General features: G+C 47.8%; 1 protein-coding gene across 3 annotated transcripts in view; it reads right to left on the bottom strand.

Moving 5' to 3' along the window:
• Positions 1-25,285, bottom strand: part of LOC143764084 (uncharacterized) — a 74,815-nt gene that overhangs the window by 43,184 nt on the left and 6,346 nt on the right. For all 3 annotated transcript variants that reach the window (XM_077249330.1, XM_077249332.1, XM_077249331.1), the window contains exon 2: positions 14,715-14,948. The gene's annotated coding sequence lies outside the window, so the exon portion shown is untranslated. The remainder of the gene's footprint in view (positions 1-14,714; positions 14,949-25,285) is intronic.

Consider the following 25,285-nt stretch of genomic DNA (forward strand, 5'->3'; position numbering starts at 1 on the left):
ATCTTTAATATAACAGGGCCCCAGACATCACACAGGGGGTCTGAAACACCGCACAGTGGTCCAAAATATCGCTGTGCTCTGCCTGGGGCCCCATATGCTGCCTGGGGCCCCTGTGCTCTGCCTGGGGCCCCTGTGCTCTGCCTGGGGCCCCATGTTCTGCCTGGGGCCCCTGTGCTCTGCCTGGGGCCACTGTGCTCTGCCTGGGGCCCCATATGCTGCCTGGGGCCCCTGTGCTCTGCCTGGGGCCCCATATGCTGCCTGGGGCCCCTGTGCTCTGCCTGGGGCCCCATAGACTGCCTGGGGCCCCTGTGCTCTACCTGGGACCACTGTGCTCTGCCTGGGGCCCCATATGCTGCCTGGGGCCCCTGTGCTCTGCCTGGGGCCCCTGTGCTCTGCCTGGGGCCCCATGTTCTGCCTGGGGCCACTGTGCTCTGCCTGGGGCCCCATAGGCTGCCTGGGGCCCCTGTGCTCTGCCTGGGACCACTGTGCTCTGCCTGGGGCCCCATATGCTGCCTGGGGCCCCTGTGCTCTGCCTGGGGCCACGGTGCTCTGCCTGGGGCCCCATATGCTGCCTGGGGCCCCTGTGCTCTGCCTGGGGCCCCATATGCTGCCTGGGGCCACTGTGCTCTGCCTGGGGCCCCATAGGCTGCCTGGGGCCCCTGTGCTCTGCCTGGGACCACTGTGCTCTGCCTGGGGCCCCATATGCTGCCTGGGGCCCCTGTGCTCTGCCTGGGACCACTGTGCTCTGCCTGGGGCCCCATATGCTGCCTGGGGCCCCTGTGCTCTGCCTGGGGCCACTGTGCTCTGCCTGGGCCCCATATGCTGCCTGGGGCCACTGTGCTCTGCCTGGGGCCCCATATGCTGCCTGGGGCCCCTGTGCTCTGCCTAGGGCCCCATATGCTGCCTGGGGCCCCTGTGCTCTGCCTGGGGCCCCTGTGCTCTGCCTGGGGCCCCATGTTCTTCCTGGGGCCCCTGTGCTCTGCCTGGGGCCACTGTGCTCTGCCTGGGGCCCCATATGCTGCCTGGGGCCCCTGTGCTCTGCCTGGGGCCCCATATGCTGCCTGGGGCCCCTGTGCTCTGCCTGGGGCCCCTGTGCTCTGCCTGGGGCCCCATATGCTGCCTGGGGCCCCTGTGCTCTGCCTGGGGCCCCATGTTCTGCCTGGGGCCCCTGTGCTCTGCCTGGGGCCACTGTGCTCTGCCTGGGGCCCCATATGCTGCCTGGGGCCCCTGTGCTCTGCCTGGGGCCCCATATGCTGCCTGGGGCCCCTGTGCTCTGCCTGGGGCCACTGTGCTCTGCCTGGGGCCCCATAGTCTGCCTGGGGCCCCTGTGCTCTGCCTGGGACCACTGTGCTCTGCCTGGGGCCCCATATGCTGCCTGGGGCCCCTGTGCTCTGCCTGGGGCCACTGTGCTCTGCCTGGGGCCACTGTGTTCTGCCTGGGGCCCCATATGCTGCCTGGGGCCCCTGTGCTCTGCCTGGGTGTAGGACACTGGTGACGTCACTTATCTCCGGACATTAGCTCCGGACATTAGCTCCGGACATTAGCTCCGGACATTATCTCCGGACATTAGCTCCGGACAAAGCCACGGAAGTTGGCACAAATTGCAGGAAGTAGTATTCTAGGCAATTATATATTAGATTATTTATTCAAATGTAAGAATAATACAAAGTATATATGGATTCTAGACTCCCGATTCTTTAGAATCGGGCTGCCATCTAGTATATATATATATATATATATATATATATATATATATATATATATATATATATATATATATATATATACACACACACACACATATACATATAGACTATATATATGTTTTCATGAATATTTGAGCCCATGGATCCATTATATGTCCATTTTGCAAGCCGGCAAGAAAATCTCGCCGTACGGATGCCATACGGATGACACACGGATATTTTTGGAGAAAAATCGCATCCTCACATTGCACATGGATCACTGTTCATGATACATTTGTGCGATTCTTGTCCGTGGAAAACAGACCGATTTTTTTATACGTTGTGTGTGACTCCAGCCTTAGTGACACCTTTTTCAGTTATATAAAGTTTTTTGATCTCTTTCAAACCAGCAATTCAGGGTTTGATTTTTTTTGTTTTATGCCATTCCGCATGTCATAAAATTGATAAAAACGGATTTATTCTTCATGTCACTATAATTACAGCAATACCACATTGGTATCATTTGTGTTTGTTTGGGCTCTCTTACACAAAAACTATTTTATAGAAAAAAATATTTTTGCATTGCTTTATCCCACAAGCTATAACTTTTGTATTTTTCTGCGGATTAAACTGTTTGGTGGCTCGTTTTTTGCGATACCATTTTTATTTAGATTTGTCTTTTTGATCTTGTTTTATTCTATTTTTTGTTCGGCGGTATGATAAAAAAGCATAGTTTTTAAATTTTTTATTTTTTTTACAATTTTCACTGAAGGGATTAACTAGTGTAACAATTTTAGAGGTCAGGTCTTCATGAACAGGAGATATCAAACGTGTACTTTTTTTTTTACATAAAAATACTTATTTATTGATGCAATATTTCTTTATTATTGTGATTTTTAAAACAAATGTTTTTACAATTTTGTTTAACTTTTTTTTTTTAAACTTCTTCCCTTTATGAGCCTTTCACTTTCAACAGTCTGATCGCTGGTATAAAGCATTACAATGCTTTATACATGTCAGTTTTTGCACGGGCAAGCTTGCTAGACCATGCATTGGTGACCTGGATGTCGTCATGATGGGTCACCATGGCAATGATCAGACCCTCAGAATAACGTTGCAGGGGCACCGATCGGAGGGGAGAAGGAGCCCCCCTCCCTCTCACTGTGTCCTAAATGCTGTGATCGATATTGATCTCAGCATTTAGGGGTTTAAACTGCCAGGCCCCTCTTGCGACAGTGAGAGCTGGGTTTCAGCTATGTTGTTCACCTCAGCTTAACACCTGGAGACAATCTTCCGTGCACAGCTGCTATGTGTGGGCGATCGCAAATGTCGGGAACGGGTTAACTTGAGTTACTAAAACATGCTTCACTCCTCCGATAAAACAATGAAGAGTAGGGTTGAGCGACTTTCATTTTTTTAAGATCGAGTCTGGTTTTGTGAAACCCGATTTAGTCCAGAGTCGAGTCGAGTGAAGTCGGCCGATTATCGCTAAAAGTCGGGGATCGACCGAAACACGAAACCCAATGCAAGTCAATGGGGAAGCATAGCCGGCAGTGAGTGGAGGCCAGGAAAACACCTACAGTGCACATTTTACTGCCAAAAACATCCATTCTTGTTTTCTGAAGCTTGTCAATCTTAATTAACTTTATAATAATAGTTGGGCACTGGAAATTGGGGGTCATTTGGCAAAAGTTGTGGGGGTAGGGCTGGTTCAAGGTTTTAGTGGGCCCAGGAAACATGGACTACGTCATGGCGGTGGAGCAGGGAGAGGTAAGTATTTCAACGTTGCAAGTGCTGTGATCCTGAGCAAGCAGGGGGGGCCCACTCGTTCGCATTGGCACTGGCACAGGGCCCCTCAAAGTACGGCGGTGTGTTTGCATGGCGGGGGCGCCTCCCACCAGCAGCGACACTTTTGTGTACTCTGAGTGGCCCTGTGCCAGTGACGTCGCCAACGAGTATGCCCCCCCACCTGATGAAGGAACCTGCACTTTCATCTGCACCTTCCTCTTTGTCCCTGTGTAAGGTGGTATAATATGCGGGAAGGGGAACCTTACTTTCAGCAGGGTCAGATTCTGGCTGTGTAGAGTACAAGGGGAATGTAGTGGTCTAGGTCAATGTACCAGCAGACTCATCTAGCAGTGGCTGGGCAATGGGCAGGATGATGAGGAAACAGATATAGGGCCAAAGAATAAAGTAGGCTAAATGCAGATCAAAATTGGTAACAGGACTAAACAGGCGGCATTGCTTTGTTCAGTGGAGTAGCAAACCCAAGAGCAGCAGACACTGTTTCAAGGGCCTAACCACACTAGTAGGCCAAATGCAGTTTAATATCTGATAGTATAGGCCGAAAGCCAGAATGTGGAAGCTCAGCTTTGTTCAGTTGAGGACAACACCAGGGAGGGGCAGACACCGTTAGTAGGCCCTAACCACCATTTTGTTTTTTAAAAAACACTTAATGAGAGCCAGAAGGTTGAAGCTCAGCTTTATTCAGTTGAGGGCAACACCAGGGAGGGGCAGACACCGTTAGTAGGCCCTAAACACCATTTTGTTTTTTAAAAAACACTTAATGAGAGCCAGAAGGTTGAAGCTCAGCTTTATTCAGTTGAGGGCAACACCAGGCAGGGGCAGACACCGTTAGTAGGCCGGAACCACCATTTTGTTTTTTAAAAAACACTTAATGAGAGCCAGAAGGTTGAAGCTCAGCTTTATTCAGTTGAGGGCAACACCAGGGAGGGGCAGAAGCCGTTAGTAGGCCGGAACCAGCAATGTGTTTAAAAACAGCAGTTAATCAGAGCCGGAAGGTAGAAGCTCAGCTTTATTCAGTTGAGGGCAACACCAGGGAGGGGCAGAAGCCGTTAGTAGGCCGGAACCAGCAATGTGTTTAAAAACAGCAGTTAATCAGAGCCGGAAGGTAGAAGCTCAGCTTTATTCAGTTGAGGGCAACACCAGGGAGGGGCAGAAGCCGTTAGTAGGCCCTAACCACCATTTTGTTTTTTAAAAAACACTTAATGAGAGCCAGAAGGTTGAAGCTCAGCTTTATTCAGTTGAGGGCAACACCAGGGAGGGGCAGAAGCCGTTAGTAGGCCGGAACCAGCAATGTGTTTAAAAACAGCAGTTAATCAGAGCCGGAAGGTAGAAGCTCAGCTTTATTCAGTTGAGGGCAACACCAGGGAGGGGCAGAAGCCGTTAGTAGGCCGGAACCAGCAATGTGTTTAAAAACAGCAGTTAATCAGAGCCGGAAGGTAGAAGCTCAGCTTTATTCAGTTGAGGGCAACACCAGGGAGGGGCAGAAGCCGTTAGTAGGCCGGAACCACCATTTTGTTTTTTAAAAAACACTTAATGAGAGCCAGAAGGTTGAAGCTCAGCTTTATTCAGTTGAGGGCAACACCAGGCAGGGGCAGACACCGTTAGTAGGCCGGAACCACCATTTTGTTTTTTAAAAAACACTTAATGAGAGCCAGAAGGTAGAAGCTCAGCTTTATTCAGTTGAGGACAACTTGAATTAGGGACTGCATACAGACTTAGCAGGCTGTCCCCTGTGTGGACCATGCATCCAATACATTAACCCATTGAGCCACAAAGGACACGTAACCTTCCGTGGCCATGCCTACAGGTCCATGTGTCTGTTGTCAGGTGTACCTTTGTCAGTGTAGGCCTATTGGAAGGAGGGACCGCAGACAGGCTTCGAAGGCCTAACACAATAAAATGGGCTGGCTGTAGGCACTTTAAAATTGGTTCCAGGGGTACACGGGCAGCAGTGGTCTGGTCAGTGGAGGCCTAGTGGAAGGAGGGACCGCAGACAGGCTTCGAAGGCCTAACACAATAAAATGGGCTGGCTGTAGGCACTTTAAAATTGGTTCCAGGGGTACACGGGCAGCAGTGGTCTGGTCAGTGGAGGCCTAGTGGAAGGAGGGACCGCAGACAGGCTTCGAAGGCCTAAAATAACAAACAATAGGCTCATGGCAGTTTTACAGCGGTTACATGGATACACGGGCAGGCAGCTTGGTGGTGAGTGGAGGAGTATTTAAAGTAGGGACCGCAGACAGGCTATCAAAGGCCTAAAATAACAAACAATAGGCTCATGGCAGTTTTACAGCGGTTACATGGATACACAGGCAGCTTGGTGGTGAGTGGAGGAGTATTTAAAGTAGGGACCGCAGACAGGCTATCAAAGGCCTAAAATAACAAACAATAGGCTCATGGCAGTTTTACAGCGGTTACATGGATACACGGGCAGGCAGCTGGTGATGAGTGGAGGAGTATTTAAAGTAGGGACCGCAGACAGGCTATCAAAGGCCTAAAATAACAAACAATAGGCTCATGGCAGTTTTGCAGCGGTTACATGGATACACGGGCAGGCAGCTGGTGATGAGTGGAGGAGTATTTAAAGTAGGGACCGCAGACAGGCTATCAAAGGCCTAAAATAACAAACAATAGGCTCATGGCAGTTTTACAGCGGTTACATGGATACACGGGCAGGCAGCTGGTGATGAGTGGAGGAGTATTTAAAGTAGGGACCGCAGACAGGCTATCAAAGGCCTAAAATAACAAACAATAGGCTCATGGCAGTTTTACAGCGGTTACATGGATACACGGGCAGGCAGCTGGTGATGAGTGGAGGAGTATTTAAAGTAGGGACCGCAGACAGGCTATCAAAGGCCTAAAATAACAAACAATAGGCTCATGGCAGTTTTACAGCGGTTACATGGATACACAGGCAGCTTGGTGGTGAGTGGAGGAGTAGTGCAAGAAGTGTCTGTCCCAGTACTCCCAAAATATAAATAGATGTTAATGTCTCGCAAAACAACCAAAACAAAAAAAAAGGTGGCATACTTAGGTACAGGGGTGGGCTCATCTACTGAGTTTCTGACATAGTAATTTGGCAGTAACTATTTAATGGTGCCAATATAGGACACAGACACAGACTACTTTAAGTTGCATCATAGATGTCTACAAATTTGTATTGTCAGTGCCAGACATTGAATGATGTCAGCGAATAGACTAAAGATTGGTGGAGCTGTGCGACATAATTTTGCACGTGGTAGAGCACATTTTGAGCTGGGGTAGGGGGGAACTCTCTTGAGGCCGGCGGGACCGCCCCAGGGCCCCTCATGTTACAACGGTGTGTCTGACGTTGGGTGCGCACCGCCACCGCCAGAGACACTACATTGTACTATGAGGGACCCAGTAGCAATGCCGTCAACCAAAAGCGAGCACACCCACCTCTTCAGACAAACAGCAGTCTCACGGGTGCTTGCGCCAAGTCGCGATACCACGGCCCCGTGTGGGGAGTTTTGCCATTTAGGGAGGTGTAAACATGTCGTATGCTGTACAATCAGCTGCAGCAAATTAGACATTAGAAAAGTAATTCACAGGCAAGAGCTTTTCATAGGAAAGCTAGGTGTCGGCCGGGCAAGGTGGGGCAAAAGATTTCGAAATCCAGTTGTGGTTCATTTTAATGAATGTTAGATCGTCAACATTTTGGGTAGCCAGACGAGTCCTTTTTTCGGTTAATATTGAACCTGCAGCACTGAATACTCTTTCTGATAGGACACTTGCTGCCGGGCAAGCAAGCTCCTGCAATGCATATTCTGCCAATTCTGGCCAGGTGTCTAATTTGGAGGCCCAGTAATCAAATGGGAATGACGGTTGAGGGAGAACATCGATAAGGGATGAAAAATAGTTAGTAACCATACTGGACAAATGTTGTCTCCTGTCACTTTCAATTGATGCAGCAGTACCTGTCCTGTCTGCGGTCATAGCAAAATCACTCCACAACCTGGTCAGAAAACCCCTCTGTCCAACGCCACTTCTGATGTGTGCACCCCTAACACTCCTAGTCTGCTGCCCCCTGGAGCTCGTGTGAGAACGATCACGTGCGCTGTGTGCTGGGAATGCCTGAAGCAAACGGTCAACAAGAGTTGATTGTTTGGTTGCTAATATTAGTTCCAAGTTCTCATGTGGCATAATATTTTGCAATTTGCCTTTATAGCGTGGATCAAGGAGGCAGGCCAACCAGTAATCGTCATCGTTCATCATTTTCGTAATGCGTGTGTCCCTTTTTAGGATACGTAAGGCATAATCCGCCATGTGGGCCAAAGTTCCAGTTGTCAAATCTCCGGTTGTGATTGGTTGAGGGGCAGTTGCAGGCAAATCTACGTCACTTGTGTCCCTCAAAAAACCAGAACCCGGCCGTGACACGCAACCAATTTCCTGTGCCCCCGGGAAAGGTTCGGCATTAAAAATATACTCATCCCCATCATCCTCCTCGTCCTCCACCTCCTCTTCGCCCGCTACCTCGTCCTGTACACTGCCCTGACCAGACAATGGCTGACTGTCATCAAGGCTTTCCTCTTCCTCTGGTGCAGACGCCTGCTCCTTTATGTGCGTCAAACTTTGCATCAGCAGACGCATTAGGGGGATGCTCATGCTTATTACGGCGTTGTCTGCACTAACCAGCCGTGTGCATTCCTCAAAACACTGAAGGACTTGACACATGTCTTGTATCTTAGACCACTGCACACCTGACAACTCCATGTCTGCCATCCTACTGCCTGCCCGTGTATCCTCCCACAAATAAATAACAGCACGCCTCTGTTCGCACAGTCTCTGAAGCATGTGCAGTGTTGAGTTCCACCTTGTTGCAACGTCTATGATGAGGCGATGCTGGGGAAGGTTCAAAGACCGCTGATAGGTCTGCATACGGCTGGCGTGTACAGGCGAACGTCGGATATGTGAGCAAAGTGCACGCACTTTGAGGAGCAGGTCGGAGAACCCAGGATAAGTTTTCAATAAGCACTGCACCACCAGGTTTAAGGTGTGAGCCAGGCAAGGAATGTGTTTCAGTTGGGAAAGGGAGATGGCAGCCATGAAATTCCTTCCGTTATCACTCACTACCTTGCCTGCCTCAAGATCTACTGTGCCCAGCCACGACTGCGTTTCTTGTTGCAAGAACTCGGACAGAACTTCCGCGGTGTGTCTGTTGTCGCCCAAACACTTCATAGCCAATACAGCCTGCTGACGCTTGGCAGTAGCTGGCCCATAATGGGACAACTGGTGTGCAACAGTGTCATCTGCCGATGGAGTGGTTGGCAGACTGCGTTCTGTGGAAGAGCTGTAGCTTCTGCAGGAGGACGAGGAGGAGGGGGTGCGAACGCCTACAGCCAACTGTTTCCTAGACCGTGGGCTAGGCACAACTGTCCCTAAATTGATGTCGCCTGTGGACCCTGCATCCACCACATTCACCCAGTGTGCCGTGATGGACACATAACGTCCCTGGCCATGCCTACTGGTCCATGCATCTGTAGTCAGGTGCACCTTTGTACTCACAGTTTGCCTGAGTGCATGGACGATGCGCTGTTTAACATGCTGGTGCAGGGCTGGGATGGCTTTTCTGGAAAAAAAGTGTCGACTGGGTAGCTCGTATCGTGGTTCAGCGTACTCCATCAGGGCTTTGAAAGCTTCGCTTTCAACTAACCGGTAGGGTATCATCTCTAACGAGATTAGTCTAGCTATGTGGGCGTTAAAACCCTGTGTACGCGGATGCGAGGATAAGTACTTCCTTTTTCTAACCAGAGTCTCATGTAGGGTGAGCTGGACTGGAGAGCTGGAGATCGTGGAACTTTCGGGTGTGCCGGTGTACATGGCAGACTGAGAGACGGTTGGAGACGGTATTGTTTCTGCCGGTGCCCTAGATGCAATATTTCCTCCTACAAAACTGGTGGTTCCCTGACCCTGACTGCTTTTGGCTGGCAAAGAAACCTGCACAGATACTGCCGGTGGTGCGGAAAATGGTGGCCTTACAGTGACGGAAGGGATGTTGCGTTGCTGACTAGCTTCATTGGCCGAGGGTGCTACAACCTTAAGGGACGTTTGGTAGTTAGTCCAGGCTTGAAAATGCATGGTGGTTAAGTGTCTATGCATGCAACTAGTATTTAGACTTTTCAGATTCTGACCTCTGCTTAAGCTAGTTGAACATTTTTGACAGATGACTTTGCGCTGATCAGTTGGATGTTGTTTAAAAAAATGCCAGACTGCACTCTTCCTAGACTCGGATCCCTTTTCAGGGATTGCAGACTGAGCTTTAACCGGATGGCCACGCTGTCCTCCAACAGGTTTTGGCTTTGACACGCGTTTTGGGCCAGATACGGGCCCGGCAGATGGAACCTGTTGCGATGTTGATGCCTGCTGCGGCCCCTCCTCCGCTTCTGAACTACTGCCGCCTGCACCCTGTTCCCCCAATGGCTGCCAATCGGGGTCAATAACTGGGTCATCTATTACCTCCTCTTCGAGCTCGTGTGCAACTTCGTCTGTGTCACTGTGTCGGTCGGTGGTATAGCGTTCGTGGCGGGGCAACATAGTCTCATCAGGGTCTGATTGTGGATCTGTACCCTGAGAGGGCAATGTGGTGGTCTGAGTCAAAGGAGCAGCATAGTACTCTGGCTGTGGCTGTGCATCAGTGCACTCCATGTCAGAATCTACTTGTAATGGGCATGGCCTGTTAAATGTTTCACTTTCTAAGCCAGGGACGGTATGTGTAAAGAGCTCCATGGAGTGACCCGTTGTGTCGCCTGCTGCATCCTTCTCTCTTGTTGTAGTTTTTGCTGAGGAGGACAAGGAAGCGACTTGTCCCTTACCGTGAACATCCACAAGCGACGCGCTGCTTTTACATTTACCAGTTTCGGAAGAGGAGGCAAAAGAGCTAGAGGCTGAGTCTGCAATGTAAGCCAAAACTTGCTGTTGCTGCTCCGCCTTTAAAAGCGGTTTTCCTACTCCCAGAAAAGAGAGCGTTCGAGGCCTTGTGTAGCCTGACGACGAAACTGGCTCCACAGCTCCAGACTTAGGTGGAATATTTTTATCCCCACGACCACCTGATGCTCCACTACCACTACCATCATTACCAGCTGACAATGAACGCCCACGACGACCTCTTGCACCAGACTTCCTCATTGTTTTAAAATCTTAGCCAAAGTAACTTTATTTGTTGCTGTCAAACAACTTACACGGTGAGCTATAACTTCAGTATGATTTCAATATCCCTTAACAGGTTGGTGAGACCACAAGGAAAATCAGGCACAATGTTACACACTCTGTTTTCTGTGGCACAAAATCACAGAGATGACACACACGCAGGACTGTCACTCAAGCACTAATGTCAATATTAATCTCCCACCTAATTTATTTTATTTTTTTTCTCAGGGAGACTTTAGAAACCAAATAATATTAAAAAAAAAACAAAAAAAAAAAGGCTTTCTATGGCCCACTGAATGAGAGAGAGAGGTGGCACACCCAGGAGTCAAGACTGGCACACAAGCTGAAAGGGCAATATTACTCTCCCACTGTTTTTTTATGTATTTTTTGTTTTTTAAGGGAGACTTTAGAAACCAAATAATATTAAAAAAAAAAAAAAAAAAAAAAAAAAAAGGCTTTCTATGGCCCACAATTAGAGAGAGAGAGGTGGCACACCCAGGAGTCAAGACTGGCGCACAAGCTGAAAGGGCAATATTACTCTCCCACTGTTTTTTTAAGTTTTTTTTTTTTTTCAGGGAGACTTTAGAAACCAAATAATATTAAAAAAACCAAAAAAATAAATAGCCTTTCTATGGCCCACTGAATGAGAGAGAGAGAGGTGGCACACCCAGGAGTCAAGACTGGCACACAAGCTGAAAGGGCAATATTACTCTCCCACTGTTTTTTTATGTATTTTTTGTTTTTTAAGGGAGACTTTAGAAACCCAATAATATTAAAAAAAAAAAAAAAAAAAAAAAAAGGCTTTCTATGGCCCACAATTAGAGAGAGAGAGGTGGCACACCCAGGAGTCAAGACTGGCGCACAAGCTGAAAGGGCAATATTACTCTCCCACTGTTTTTTTAAGTTTTTTTTTTATTTTCAGGGAGACTTTAGAAACCAAATAATATTAAAAAAACCAAAAAAATAAATAGCCTTTCTATGGCCCACTGAATGAGAGAGAGAGGTGGCACACCCAGGAGTCAAGACTGGCACACAAGCTGAAAGGGCAATATTACTCTCCCACTGTTTTTTTATGTATTTTTTGTTTTTTAAGGGAGACTTTAGAAACCCAATAATAAGAAAAAAAATAAATAAATAAATAGGCTTTCTATAGCCCACTGAATAAGAGATAGCACACACAGCAGTGGCACACAAGCCCTGACTGAGGCCAATATTTTTCTACCACTGATTGATGTAGTGTTTTTGTGTTGAGGTAGAATTTAGAACACAAATCACGGAAAAAATAAATAGGCTTTCTATGGCCCACTCAGTGAGAGATGGCACACACAGGGATGGCACTGTAGCAGAAATGCCAATCTTAATCTCCCACAAAAAAAACAAAAAAAAAACAGGGACTGTCCTACAATTACTATCTCCCTGCAGTAATCTAAGCCAGGTATGGCAGGCAGCAATAGGAGTGGACTGATGCACAAATTAAATAAAAAGTGTGGACAAACAAAAAAGATAGCTGTGCAGAAAGGAACAAGAGGATATGTGCTTTGAAAAAAGCAGTTGGTTTCCACAGTGGCGTACACACAGCAATACAGCTATCACGGAGCCTTCTAGGGCAGCCCAATGAGCTACAGCGCTGAGGAAAAAAAAAAATAAATAGCTTCCACTGTTCCTGCACACCGAAGGTGGTGTTGGACAGTGGAAATCGCTACAGCACAAGCGGTTTGGTGGTTAGTGGACCCTGCCTAACGCTCTCCCTGCTTCTGACGAAGCGGCAGCAACCTCTCCCTAAGCTCAGATCAGCAGCAGTAAGATGGCGGTCGGCGGGAACGCCCCTTTATAGCCCCTGTGACGCCGCAGACAGCAAGCCAATCACTGCAATGCCCTTCTCTAAGATGGTGGGGACCAGGATCTATGTCATCACGCTGCCCACACTCTGCGTTCACCTTCATTGGCTGAGAAATGGCGCTTTTCGCGTCATTGAAACGCGACTTTGGCGCGAAAGTCGCGTACCGCATGGCCGACAAGCACAGGGGTCGGATCGGGTTTCATGAGACGCCGACTTAGCCAAAAGTCGGCGACTATTGAAAATGATCGACCCATTTCGCTCAACCCTAATGAAGAGAATCTTATTTATTTTATTTATGTATGGCCACCTTTCCACATCATCAACTCCTTTCTGGAGTGTTAGGGCTCATACTCATCTCCGATGAGAAATCGGACTAGTGCAATCCAATAAAATAAAATAAAAAAAAAAGGCACATGGACCATCTGTATGCTGTCCGATTTTTTACAGATAATTACCCATTCTGTAGAATAGAACACTGTAAATGCTCCTGTACATGATTGTTGAATAATAGTTGTAGGAAAAAAAAGGCATTGCCTACACATAGCAGCCATATGACATGCGAGAAAGATCGAATCGTACTCGCATGACACTCGTCCTACTTTTCTGGATCAACATTAAGCCCTTACACAGAGGTTAGGAGACTCCTATTCTGTTAATATTTGGGTGGTTCAGAGAGGGGTACAGAGTCAACTATAGGTAATTATCTACCTTTGCTTTATAAACCATACCGCTTCTCTCTGGCAAGGAATATACATGTCAAAAGCCAGCAGAGACAGACAATGTTTATGACCAAATTGTTGGGGCCACAAAGAATATCAAGGGCTGCATGTAATCCTGGAATGCACGTTGCGCAACACTGCGTTAGGCCGGTTTCACACGTCAGTGGCTCCGGTACGTGAGGTGACAGTTTCCTCACGTACCGGAGACACTGACACACGTAGACCCATAAAAATCAATGCATCTGTTCAGATGTCATTGATTTTTTGCGGACCGTGTCTCCGTGTGCCAAACACGGAGACATGTCAGTGTTCGTGGGAGCGCACGTTTTACACGGACCCAATAGAGTCAATGGGTCCGCGTAAAACACGGACCTCACACGGACATTCTCCGTCTGGGGTCCGTGTGCGTGCAGGAGACAGCGCTACAGTAAGCGCTGTCCCCCCCACATGGTGCTGAAGCCGGTATTCATATCTTCCCTGTAGCAGCGTTTGCTATAGAGAAAATATGAAGAATAGTGTTAAAAATAAAGATCCATGTGTCCGCCACCCCCCCACCCCCTGTGCGCCCCCCCGCTGGTCAGAAAATACTTACCCGCTCCCTCGCTCCTTCCTGGTCTGGCCGCGCCTCCTACTGTATGCGGTCACGTGGGGCCGATCATTTACAATCATGAATAGTCGGCTCCGCCCCTATGGGAGGTGGAGCCACATATTCATGACTGTAAATGATCGGCCCCACGTGACCGCATGCAGGAGAAGCCGCGGCCAGACCAGGAAGCAGCGAGGGAGCGGGTAAGTATTTTCTGACCAGCGGGGGGGCGCACAGGGGGTGGGGGGGCGGCGGACACATAGATCTTTATTTTAAACACTATTCTTCATATTTTCTCTACAGCAAACGTTGCTGCAGGGAAGATATGAATCGCAGCTTCAGCACCATGCAGAGTGGGTACCACACGCTCCGTGTGGTACCCACTCGCCATACGGGCGGCACACGTGTGCCGCACGTATGGCCTCCGTGAGTTCCCAGGCACACGGACACGGATAACTCCGGTACCGATTTATTCCGGTACCGGAATTATCTGGACGTGTGGGACAGCCCTTAACCAGATAATGAATTGCGGTTTTTATTAATCAAGCCTCAGAAAGCAAAACAAAAACAACATTAAAAGTAGCTATGATTATCCAATTATAGATTGAATTAAGTGCTAAGACACATAGTGCTGTCAACGCACTAATTAAAAAGTTATGGCTCTCATAATAGAGTAACAAAAATGGTATCACCGCAATTATAACAACCTGGAAAATAAAGTTGACATATCAACTATATCACACTGCAAATGATGCAAGAAAAAAACCCCTAGAATAGCTGTTCTAGCTAAAAATTCATCAATAACCTGTATGTACCCCAAGATGGTGTCTAAGTAAATGTATATTAATGTAAAGAGGTGGATTATAGTGTGAACGCACAGTGATAAAAGAAAAAAACACATTAGAAATACTCACCGGACTCTAAAGTGTGATTCTTCTGGTTGTTTTGCCACTCCGTGACTTAGTATTTACAAAGTCATATTAGAATTAGTAGTAGAAAGGCAATCTTGAAAAGTTATTTGTAAAATATTAAAATCTTCCCAGAACAAGAAAAGCTAAATAGCAAGTAAAAGTGCAAAAATATCCAAGTCTTATATCCATGGAATGTAAAAAATATAAAAAAAAGGTCCACCAGTTCATGTTCACAATCTAGAAGGGTTGAGGAAAAACAAGAGGCATCATTTTTCTCAGTTTTTAACTCGTTTCTGAATTGTCTTAGTGTGAACTGAATAAGTAAGGAGTGGGCTGCTGAATATTACCCCAGTGTAATCATTGACATTTATAGCAGGCTGTAAAAATTGCACTTCACTCAAACCTATTTTCACTTGTGCTGAATGATCCTCACTCCTTTAACTACACATTAGGTGAATGCATAATAGTCAGAGAATGCATTTTTAATGTTGCTTTTCATAAGCTATATTTTTTCATTGAAGAATTTGTATGTTGGCTTGTTTTTTTTTCTGGTGAGTTGCATTTCAGCCAAAATGGCACCATTTTGGAGCATATATGTCTTATATAGGTAAGAATATAAACAATAAAATTCTAATAATTCTGCCTTTTTTTTTAACAATGAGAAAAAAAATGTCCCTGGACCATAATCATAGCATTACAAAATTATGATGTCATGACCTCCAAATAAAAATGTTATTGCAAAAATATATATAAGATTAGAAAAGAACAACCAGTGTAATTAATGTATAGACACAATAAAAAAAATAAGCAAGGTTCACAATGAAAGCTCAAAAGGATGAATACACCAACTGGACAAGAAAATAAGTATACGGTATATGCATAGGTAGTAAAAGGAAAATCATTAACAAATATTTTTCTGAAAAAAAAAATATATATTAAACACACATAGCTTTGTACTCACGCAATAATTTTCAGTAATGTTCTTTTCCCTTTTTAATTCCCTTTTCTCCTTCCCTTCCCATTTTGGCCCTGGGTGGCCATTATGATTATTGGGCCACCCCTTTTCTTTTATCACCGAGTACGGTTTTATATTTCTTACAGGTATATTTAAATACCTGATTTTTAATCCAATTAGTCTTTTAACAATACCCCTTTTTAATTTGATTTAATAAAAGTTACCTTTTAATGTAATAATTTTTTTTTCCATTTTTAAATGGCACATTGGGAGATAATTATGCTCATATCTGATTCAAATGAGTACTTTTGTCCTATTATGAGACTAGGCAACCTATTTTTTAATAATTTTTTAATTATTTTTAATGGTTATTCATAACCAGCTTTTAAGCAGTTCCCTAGTCCTTCTTCTTGGGGGTTCTCTGCAGCTCACACATTTATTTACATATATTTTTTCTATTAGAGGTGGGCGGGGTTTCTTCTTTATATACAGAGCAGCAGACGTCCGGGACCTTTAGGGCTTGTGCACACGCTGCGGATTCCATTGCGGAATTTTCCGCAGCGGATTTAATAAATCCGCAGTGCAAGACCACTGCGGTTTTTACTGCGGATTTATTGCGGTTTCCTCTCCGGGTTTTCACCTGCAGATTTCTATTGGAGCAGGCGTAAACCCACAGCGGAATCCGCACAAAGAATTGACATGCTGCGGAATATAAACCGCTGCATTTCCGCGCGTTTTTTTCCGCAGCATGTGTACTGCGGATTTCGTTTCCCATACGTTTACATTGTACTGTAAACTCATGGGAAACCGCTGCGGACCCGCAGCTACGGAAACGCTGTGGTTCTGCAGCAAAATCTGCAACATGTGCACATACCCTTAGCCCTGACGAAGAAGGTCCGGTGACCTTCAAATCGCGTAGGTGCAGCGCCCCAGAGTCCTGGTCGTTGCAGTACTGATGCTCCGCCGCTAAGGGGAGTGATGGTACGTCTGATGGCACTCAAGGAGTTCACCTGACCAGGTATCACAGACACCAATACACTTCATAGTCTGGCCTCCAGGGGGAGCAAAGGGCACTATGTATTAGGCCACTCACAATTTGGTAAAACTGGGGGTTGGATAGAAAGTTAGACAGAAGCTGACTGGGTCGAACCAGGCAAAATCCTGTGGCAGAGGGTGTTGCAGGGGAAGATTCAGGGGGGTCCCTGTCAGGGGTGGGATCCTGACAGAGGCCTAGCGAACAAGACAGAACGTTAAGGAACCGCGCCTGCACTACATCGCGGCGGTATCTCAAGAAAGGACAAGAAGCGAGGTTTATTGTGAAGAGTGAGAAACGAGATCATAGCAAAAAGGAGAAAACACCAGTAGGAGTCGTGCCGTAAGATCGAGGCAACATCCTACTGAGGCACGTAGCCGGTGGCCGGAATGCCGAGGAAGTATTGGGCTCCAAGCATTACTTCAAACCAACGGCAGGACAGTTAATTATAGGTTGGCTGTCTCACCTAAATCACCTAAGCAGACATAGTGGGCAACTGTGGGAGAGGGGCGTCACTAGGGTCCCGGAAGAACTCCAGGCCTACCCGTCATACGGGTGCGTCCTAGCCATATCATCTGGGGGACAGAGAAGAACATCAGAACAGACATAAGTTGTGGGAAAGAACATCAGAAACAGACACAACAGTTGTGAGGACTATCCCGTGGTGCTCAGCAGGGAAGTACTACAACACACAGGCGCTAGAAGGTAGGCACAGATTTCCACCTGCAAAGGGAACTCTGCAGGTGCCATCGGACTGGCCGGTCTCAGCCAGCTCTGTTAACCGTACTCTGGATTGAGGATCTTGAAGCCTTCAGTAAAGAGGTAAAGAGACTGCAACCCTGTGTCCTCGTTATTCACCGCGACCTGCCCCACGCACCACCACCTACACCTTTCATTGTACGCACCTTAGCAGGGTCATGGACCGGCTCTAGCCACCGTGACAACCCCAGAACTGAGACAGAGAGGCCCGGTACCGAGTACCCCACGGCCCTGCGTCTGGGGGCGCACCATAGGCAATTAGGCCCTGCACGGCACCTGTCTCCTGCTCTCTCCCTGCAGCTCTAGGTGACATCACCCAGACCACACCCCCTTACACTCCGCTGCAGTGTAGCGGCGCCTTTGGCCGAGTGTCATGATCTCTGCAGGCAGAGATCATAGCAAGCCTATAGAGGGACAAGCTCTCGGAAGATGGAACTATACTGACCATGAACTAAGCCTGCCGCGCAACTAGAAATAGCCAGGTAGCATTACCTATTTATCGCTAGATGCCCAGCTCTGGCCTAAGACCTAAATAGCTAGCAGAGGGAAATATAAGACCTGGCTCACCTCTAGAGAAATATTCCAAAGAAGACAGTAGCCCCCCACATATAATGACGGTGAGTTCAGATGAAACAACAAACGCAGCAGGAAAATAGTCTTAGCAAATTTGAGGTCCGCTTACTAGATAGCAGAAGACAGATAGTATACTTTCATGGTCAGCAGAAAAACACTAACAAAACACCATCCAGAGATTACCTTAAACTCTGGCATTAACTCATAACGCCAGAGTAGCAATCCCTGATCAACGAGAGCTTTCCAGACACAGTAACAAAACTTCAGCTGTGAACTGGAACAAATAGGCAAAACAAAACATGGACAAAAGTCCAACTTATCTAGTAGTTGTCTAGAAGCAGGAACAAGCACTGAGAGGCATCAGATAACATTGTTGACCGGCAAGAAACCACCAGAGAAATGAGCTTAAATAGCGACACCCACTACTGATGGAATCAGGTGAAACAGGAAAGAGGATGACAAGTCCAATTCCACAAGCGGCCACCGGGGGAGCCCAGAATCCAAATTCACAACAGTACCCCCCCCTCAAGGAGGGGGCACCGAACCCTCACCAGATCCACCAGGGCGACCAGGATGAGCCCTATGGAAGGCACGAACAAGATCAGAAGCATGAACATCAGATGCATTGACCCAAGAATTATCCTCCTGGCCGTAACCCTTCCAGTTGACCAGATACTGGAGTTTCCGTCTGGAAACACGAGAGTCCAAAATTTTCTCCACAACGTACTCCAACTCACCCTCAACCAACACCGGAGCAGGAGGCTCAACTGAAGGTACAACAGGTACCTCATACCTGCGCAATAACGACCGATGAAAAACGTTATGAATGGAAAAGGACGCAGGGAGGTCCAAACGGAAAGAAACAGGATTAAGAATCTCCAATATTCTATAAGGGCCGATGAACCGAGGTTTAAACTTAGGAGAAGAGACCCTCATAGGGACAAAACGAGAAGACAACCACACTAAATCTCCAACACAAAGCCGAGAACCAACAAGACGATGACGGTTGGCAAAACGCTGAGTCTTCTCCTGGGACAACTTCAAATTGTCCATAACCTGCCCCCAGATGTGATGCAATCTCTCCACCACCGCATCCACTCCAGGACAATCCGAGGATTCCACCTGACCGGAGGAAAATCGAGGGTGAAACCCCGAATTACAGAAAAACGGGGACACCAAGGTGGAAGAACTGGCCCGATTATTGAGGGCGAACTCTGCCAATGGCAAAAAAGCAACCCAATCATCCTGGTCAGCAGAGACAAAACACCTCAGATATGTCTCAAGGGTCTGATTAGTCCGCTCGGTCTGGCCATTAGTCTGAGGGTGAAAAGCAGATGAAAAAGACAAATCTATGCCCATCCTAGCACAGAATGCCCGCCAAAATCTAGACACAAATTGGGTACCTCTGTCAGAAACAATATTCTCAGGAATACCGTGCAATCGGACAACATTCTGAAAAAACAGAGGAACCAACTCAGAAGAAGAAGGCAACTTGGGCAGAGGAACCAAATGGACCATTTTAGAGAAACGGTCACAGACCACCCAGATGACAGACATCTTCTGGGAAACAGGCAGATCTGAAATAAAATCCATCGAAATGTGTGTCCAAGGCCTCTTAGGAATAGGCAAGGGCAACAGCAGTCCGCTAGCCCGAGAACTACAAGACTTGGCCCGAGCACAAACGTCACATGACTGCACAAAGACTCGCACATCTCGTGACAGAGAAGGCCACCAGAAGGATCTTGCCACCAAATCCCTGGTACCAAAAATTCCGGGATGACCTGCCAATGCAGAAGAATGTACCTCAGAGATGACTCTGCTGGTCCAATCATCCGGAACAAACAGTCTATCAGGCGGACAACGATCCGGTCTATCCGCCTGAAACTCTTGCAAGGACCGCCGCAGATCAGGAGAAACGGCCGACAAAATTACTCCCTCCCTAAGGATACCTGTGGGTTCAGAATTACCAGGAGAGTCCGGGTCAAAACTCCTAGAAAGGGCATCTGCCTTAACATTCTTAGAACCCGGTAGGTATGACACCACAAAATTAAAGCGAGAAAAAAATAAAGACCAGCGCGCCTGTCTAGGATTCAGGCGTCTGGCAGTCTCAAGATAAATCAAATTTTTGTGGTCAGTCAATACCACCACCTGATGCCTAGCCCCCTCGAGCCAATGGCGCCACTCCTCAAACGCCCACTTCATGGCCAAAAGCTCCCGATTCCCAACATCATAATTCCGCTCTGCGGGCGAAAATTTGCGAGAAAAGAAGGCACAAGGCCTAATGACGGAGCAGTCGGAACCTTTCTGCGACAACACTGCCCCAGCTCCGATCTCCGAAGCGTCAACCTCAACCTGAAAAGGCAGATTCACATCAGGCTGACGCAACACAGGGGCAGAGGCAAAACGGCGCTTAAGCTCCTGAAAGGCCTCTACAGCATGAGGGGACCAATTAGCAACATCAGCGCCTTGTCTGGTCAAATCAGTCAGTGGTTTAACGACATCCGAAAAACCAGCAATAAATCGGCGGTAAAAGTTGGCAAAGCCCAAAAATCTCTGAAGACCCTTAAGAGAGGAGGGCTGAGTCCAGTCACAAATAGCTTGCACCTTGACGGGATCCATCTCAATGGAAGAGGGAGAAAAAATATACCCCAAAAAGGAAATTTTCTGGACCCCAAAAACGCACTTAGACCCCTTCACACATAAAGAATTAGACCGCAGAACCTGAAAAACTCTCCTGACCTGCTGGACATGAGAGTCCCAGTCATCAGAAAAAATCAGAATATCATCCAGATATATTATCATAAATTTATCCAGAAAATCGCGGAAAATATCATGCATAAAAGACTGGAAAACTGAAGGGGCATTAGAAAGACCAAAAGGCATGACCAAATACTCAAAGTGGCCCTCGGGCGTATTAAATGCGGTCTTCCACTCATCCCCCTGCCTGATCCGCACCAAATTATACGCCCCACGAAGATCAATTTTAGAGAACCACTTAGCACCCTCTATACGAGCAAACAAATCAGTAAGCAATGGCAATGGGTATTGATACTTAACAGTGATCTTATTCAGAAGCCGATAATCAATACATGGTCTCAAAGAGCCGTCTTTTTTTGAGACAAAGAAAAACCCAGCTCCCAAGGGAGAAGAAGATGGACGAATATGTCCCTTTTCCAAAGACTCCTTTATATATTCCCGCATAGCAGCATGTTCCGGCACAGACAAATTAAACAAACGACCCTTTGGATATTTACAACCCGGTATCAAATCTATGGCGCAATCGCACTCACGGTGCGGAGGTAACGACCCAAGCTTGGGTTCGTCAAAGACGTCTTGATAATCAGAGAGGAACTCAGGGACTTCAGAGGGAATGGACGACGAAATAGAAACCAAAGGTACGTCCCCATGAATACCCTTACATCCCCAGCTCAACACAGACATTGCTCTCCAGTCCAAGACTGGGTTGTGAGACTGCAACCATGGCAATCCCAGTACCAAATCGTCATGTAAATTATACAGCACCAGGAAACGAATAATCTCCTGGTGATCCGGATTGATACGCATGGTTACTTGTGTCCAGTATTGTGGTTTATTATTAGCCAATGGGGTGGAGTCAATCCCCTTCAGAGGAATAAGAGTCTCCAAAGGCTCTAAATCAAAACCACAACGATTGGCAAAGGACCAATCCATAAGACTCAGAGCGGCGCCAGAGTCAACATAGGCGTCCGTGGCAATGGATGACAAAGAGCAAATCAGGGTTACAGACAAAATAAACTTAGACTGAATGGTGCCAATGGAAACAGACTTATCTAGCTTCTTTGTACGCCTAGAGCATGCCGATATAACATGAGTAGAATCCCCACAATAGAAACACAATCCATTCTTCCGTCTAAAATTCTGTCGCTCGCTCCTGGACAGAATTCTATCACACTGCATACTTTCTGGCGTCTTTTCCATAGACACCGCCAGATGGTGCATCGGTTTGCGCTCCCGCAGACGCCTATCAATCTGAATAGCCATTGTCATGGACTCATTCAGACCTGCAGGCAAAGGGAACCCCACCATAACATCCTTAACGGCATCAGAGAGACCTTCTCTGAAAGTTGCCGCCAAGGCGCACTCATTCCACTGAGTAAGCACAGACCATTTACGGAATTTTTGGCAGAAAACTTCAGCTTCGTCTTGCCCCTGAGATAGTGCCATCAAAGTTTTTTCTGCCTGAAGTTCCAAATGAGGTTCCTCATAAAGCAAGCCCAAGGCCAGAAAAAACGCATCCACATCGCGTAACGCAGGATCCCCTGCTGGCAATGAGAAGGCCCAATCTTGAGGGTCACCCCTGAGCAAGGAAATCACAATCCTAACCTGCTGAGCAGGGTCTCCAGCTGAACGAGACTTCAGGGACAAATAAAGCTTACAATTATTTCGGAAATTCTGGAAGCTAGCTCTATTCCCTGTGAAGAACTCCGGCAAAGGAATTCTCGGCTCAGATACCGGAGCATGTACCACAAAATCTTGTAAATTTTGTACTTTCGTGATGAGATTATTCAAACCCGCAGTTACACTCTGGAGATCCATTATTGTCAGGTGCACACAGAGCATACAGAGATTAGGAGGAGAGAGAGAAAAAAGACTGCAGCAACGCAGACTGGAGGAAAAAAAAAAAAAAAATTCCAGCAGACTACTTATAACTCTCCTTTCTCAACCTGGGTCTTTAACACTTTACTGGCCGGTCAAACTGTCATGATCTCTGCAGGCAGAGATCATAGCAAGCCTATAGAGGGACAAGCTCTCGGAAGATGGAACTATACTGACCATGAACTAAGCCTGCCGCGCAACTAGAAATAGCCAGGTAGCATTACCTATTTATCGCTAGATGCCCAGCTCTGGCCTAAGACCTAAATAGCTAGCAGAGGGAAATATAAGACCTGGCTCACCTCTAGAGAAATATTCCAAAGAAGACAGTAGCCCCCCACATATAATGACGGTGAGTTCAGATGAAACAACAAACGCAGCAGGAAAATAGTCTTAGCAAATTTGAGGTCCGCTTACTAGATAGCAGAAGACAGATAGTATACTTTCATGGTCAGCAGAAAAACACTAACAAAACACCATCCAGAGATTACCTTAAACTCTGGCATTAACTCATAACGCCAGAGTAGCAATCCCTGATCAACGAGAGCTTTCCAGACACAGTAACAAAACTTCAGCTGTGAACTGGAACAAATAGGCAAAACAAAACATGGACAAAAGTCCAACTTATCTAGTAGTTGTCTAGAAGCAGGAACAAGCACTGAGAGGCATCAGATAACATTGTTGACCGGCAAGAAACCACCAGAGAAATGAGCTTAAATAGCGACACCCACTACTGATGGAATCAGGTGAAACAGGAAAGAGGATGACAAGTCCAATTCCACAAGCGGCCACCGGGGGAGCCCAGAATCCAAATTCACAACAGCCGAGACACCGCTTGCTAATCTCTCTGGTGCGCGCCAACAGGGGAGGACGCTCCCCGCAGCTCTGCCACCCCATGCCGCCGACCTGACCACCAGCTCTGGATGTACGGAGGACAAGTCGTCTCCTTTTTCTCCCAGCACACCATCACGCCCTAACAGACACAGTACCGGCACTACAGCGATGCAATAACAGTAAGTGTTTATCCTACTTTACTCCTGCAGCGCCCCAGAGTCCTGCTCATTGCAGTACTGATGCTCCGCCGCTAAGGGGGGCTATGGTACGTCTGATGGCACTGAAGGAGTTCACCTGACCAGGTATCACAGACACCAATACACTTCACAGTCTGGCCTCCAGGGGGAGCTAAGGGTGCTATGTATTAGGCCAATCCTCACAATCTGGTAAAACTGGGGGTTAGATAGGAAGTTAGTCAGAAGCTGACTGGGTTGGAACCAGGCAACATCCTGTGGCAGAGGGTGTTGCAGGGGAAGATTCAGGGGGGTCCCTGTCAGGGGTGGGATCCTGACAGAGGCCTAGCGAACAGGAAAGAACGTTACGGGACCGCGCCTGCACTTCATCGCGGCGGTACCCCAAGAAAGGACAAGAAGCGAGGTTTATTGTGCTGAGTGAGAAACGAGATCAATGCAACAAGGAGAAAACACCAGTAGGAGTCGTGCTGTAAGACGAGGCAACATCCTACTGAGGCGCGTAGCCGGTGGCCGGAAATGCCAAGGAAGTATTGAGCTCCAGGCCTTACTTCAAACCTACGGCAGGACAGTCAGTTATAGGCGGGCTGTCTCACTCAAATCACCTAAGAAGACATAGGGGGCAACAGTTGGAGAGGGGCGACACTAGGGTCCCGGAAGAGCTCCGAGCCTACCCGTCATACGGGTGCGTCCTAGCCATATCATCTGGGGGGACGAAGAAGAACATCAAAATCGAGTTGTGAGGGAACTTCAGAAACAGACTCAACAGTTGTGGGGACTATCCCGTAAACACAGCAGGGGAGGACCACAACACACAAGCGCTAGAAGGTAGGCACAGATTTCCACCTGCAAAGGGAACTCTGGAGGTGCCATCGGACCGGCCGGACTCACGCAGCCCGGTTAACAGTATTCCGGACTGAGGATCCTGAAGCCTTCAGTAAAGAGGTAAAGAGACTGCAACCTGGTGGTGTCCTCGTTATTTACTGCGACCGGCACCGCACCACAACCTCATCACATTCTCAACTTTCACTGGACGCCCCTCAGCAGGGTCACGGACCAGGCCCAGGCACCGTGACAACCCCAGAACCGAGACACAGAGGCCCGGTACCGGGTGCCCCTCGGCCCTGCGACAGTGGGGGCGCTCCAACTTGGCGTCACGAACAGGATCTACTTAAGCCTGAAGAATCAGGTCATGTGTGCCTTGGAACTGTGATTTATTGTGCTTGGACTGTGACTTATTGCAAAGACTGTGCATTGCCACTTGCCGCCAAAAACCGCCGCCATTACAGCGCTGAGGAGAGCGCAGGAGGAGAAGAAGGGCGTGGAAGTGGGCGTAGACAAGCTGAAGAGCGCAAAAGACAATGGCCGCCCAGTCTAAACATTTTTGCATCCTGAGGACGTGTCCGTCAGCAGCCGAGGTCCGCCTTCTCATCCTCTTTGGAGGGTGGAGACCATGGAGACGGGGCCGCCCCCGAAAGAGACCGCGGGAAGAAGACACTGGAGAGGAAGCAAAGATGGCGACGCCGGGAGCACCGCGTGGGGACGACCCGACCCAGCATGAGGCTGCACCACCCGACACAGCCCCAGACGCGCCATC

This window comes from Ranitomeya variabilis, chromosome 1 (assembly GCF_051348905.1).
Source record: "Ranitomeya variabilis isolate aRanVar5 chromosome 1, aRanVar5.hap1, whole genome shotgun sequence".
Lineage (NCBI taxonomy): Eukaryota > Metazoa > Chordata > Amphibia > Anura > Dendrobatidae > Ranitomeya > Ranitomeya variabilis.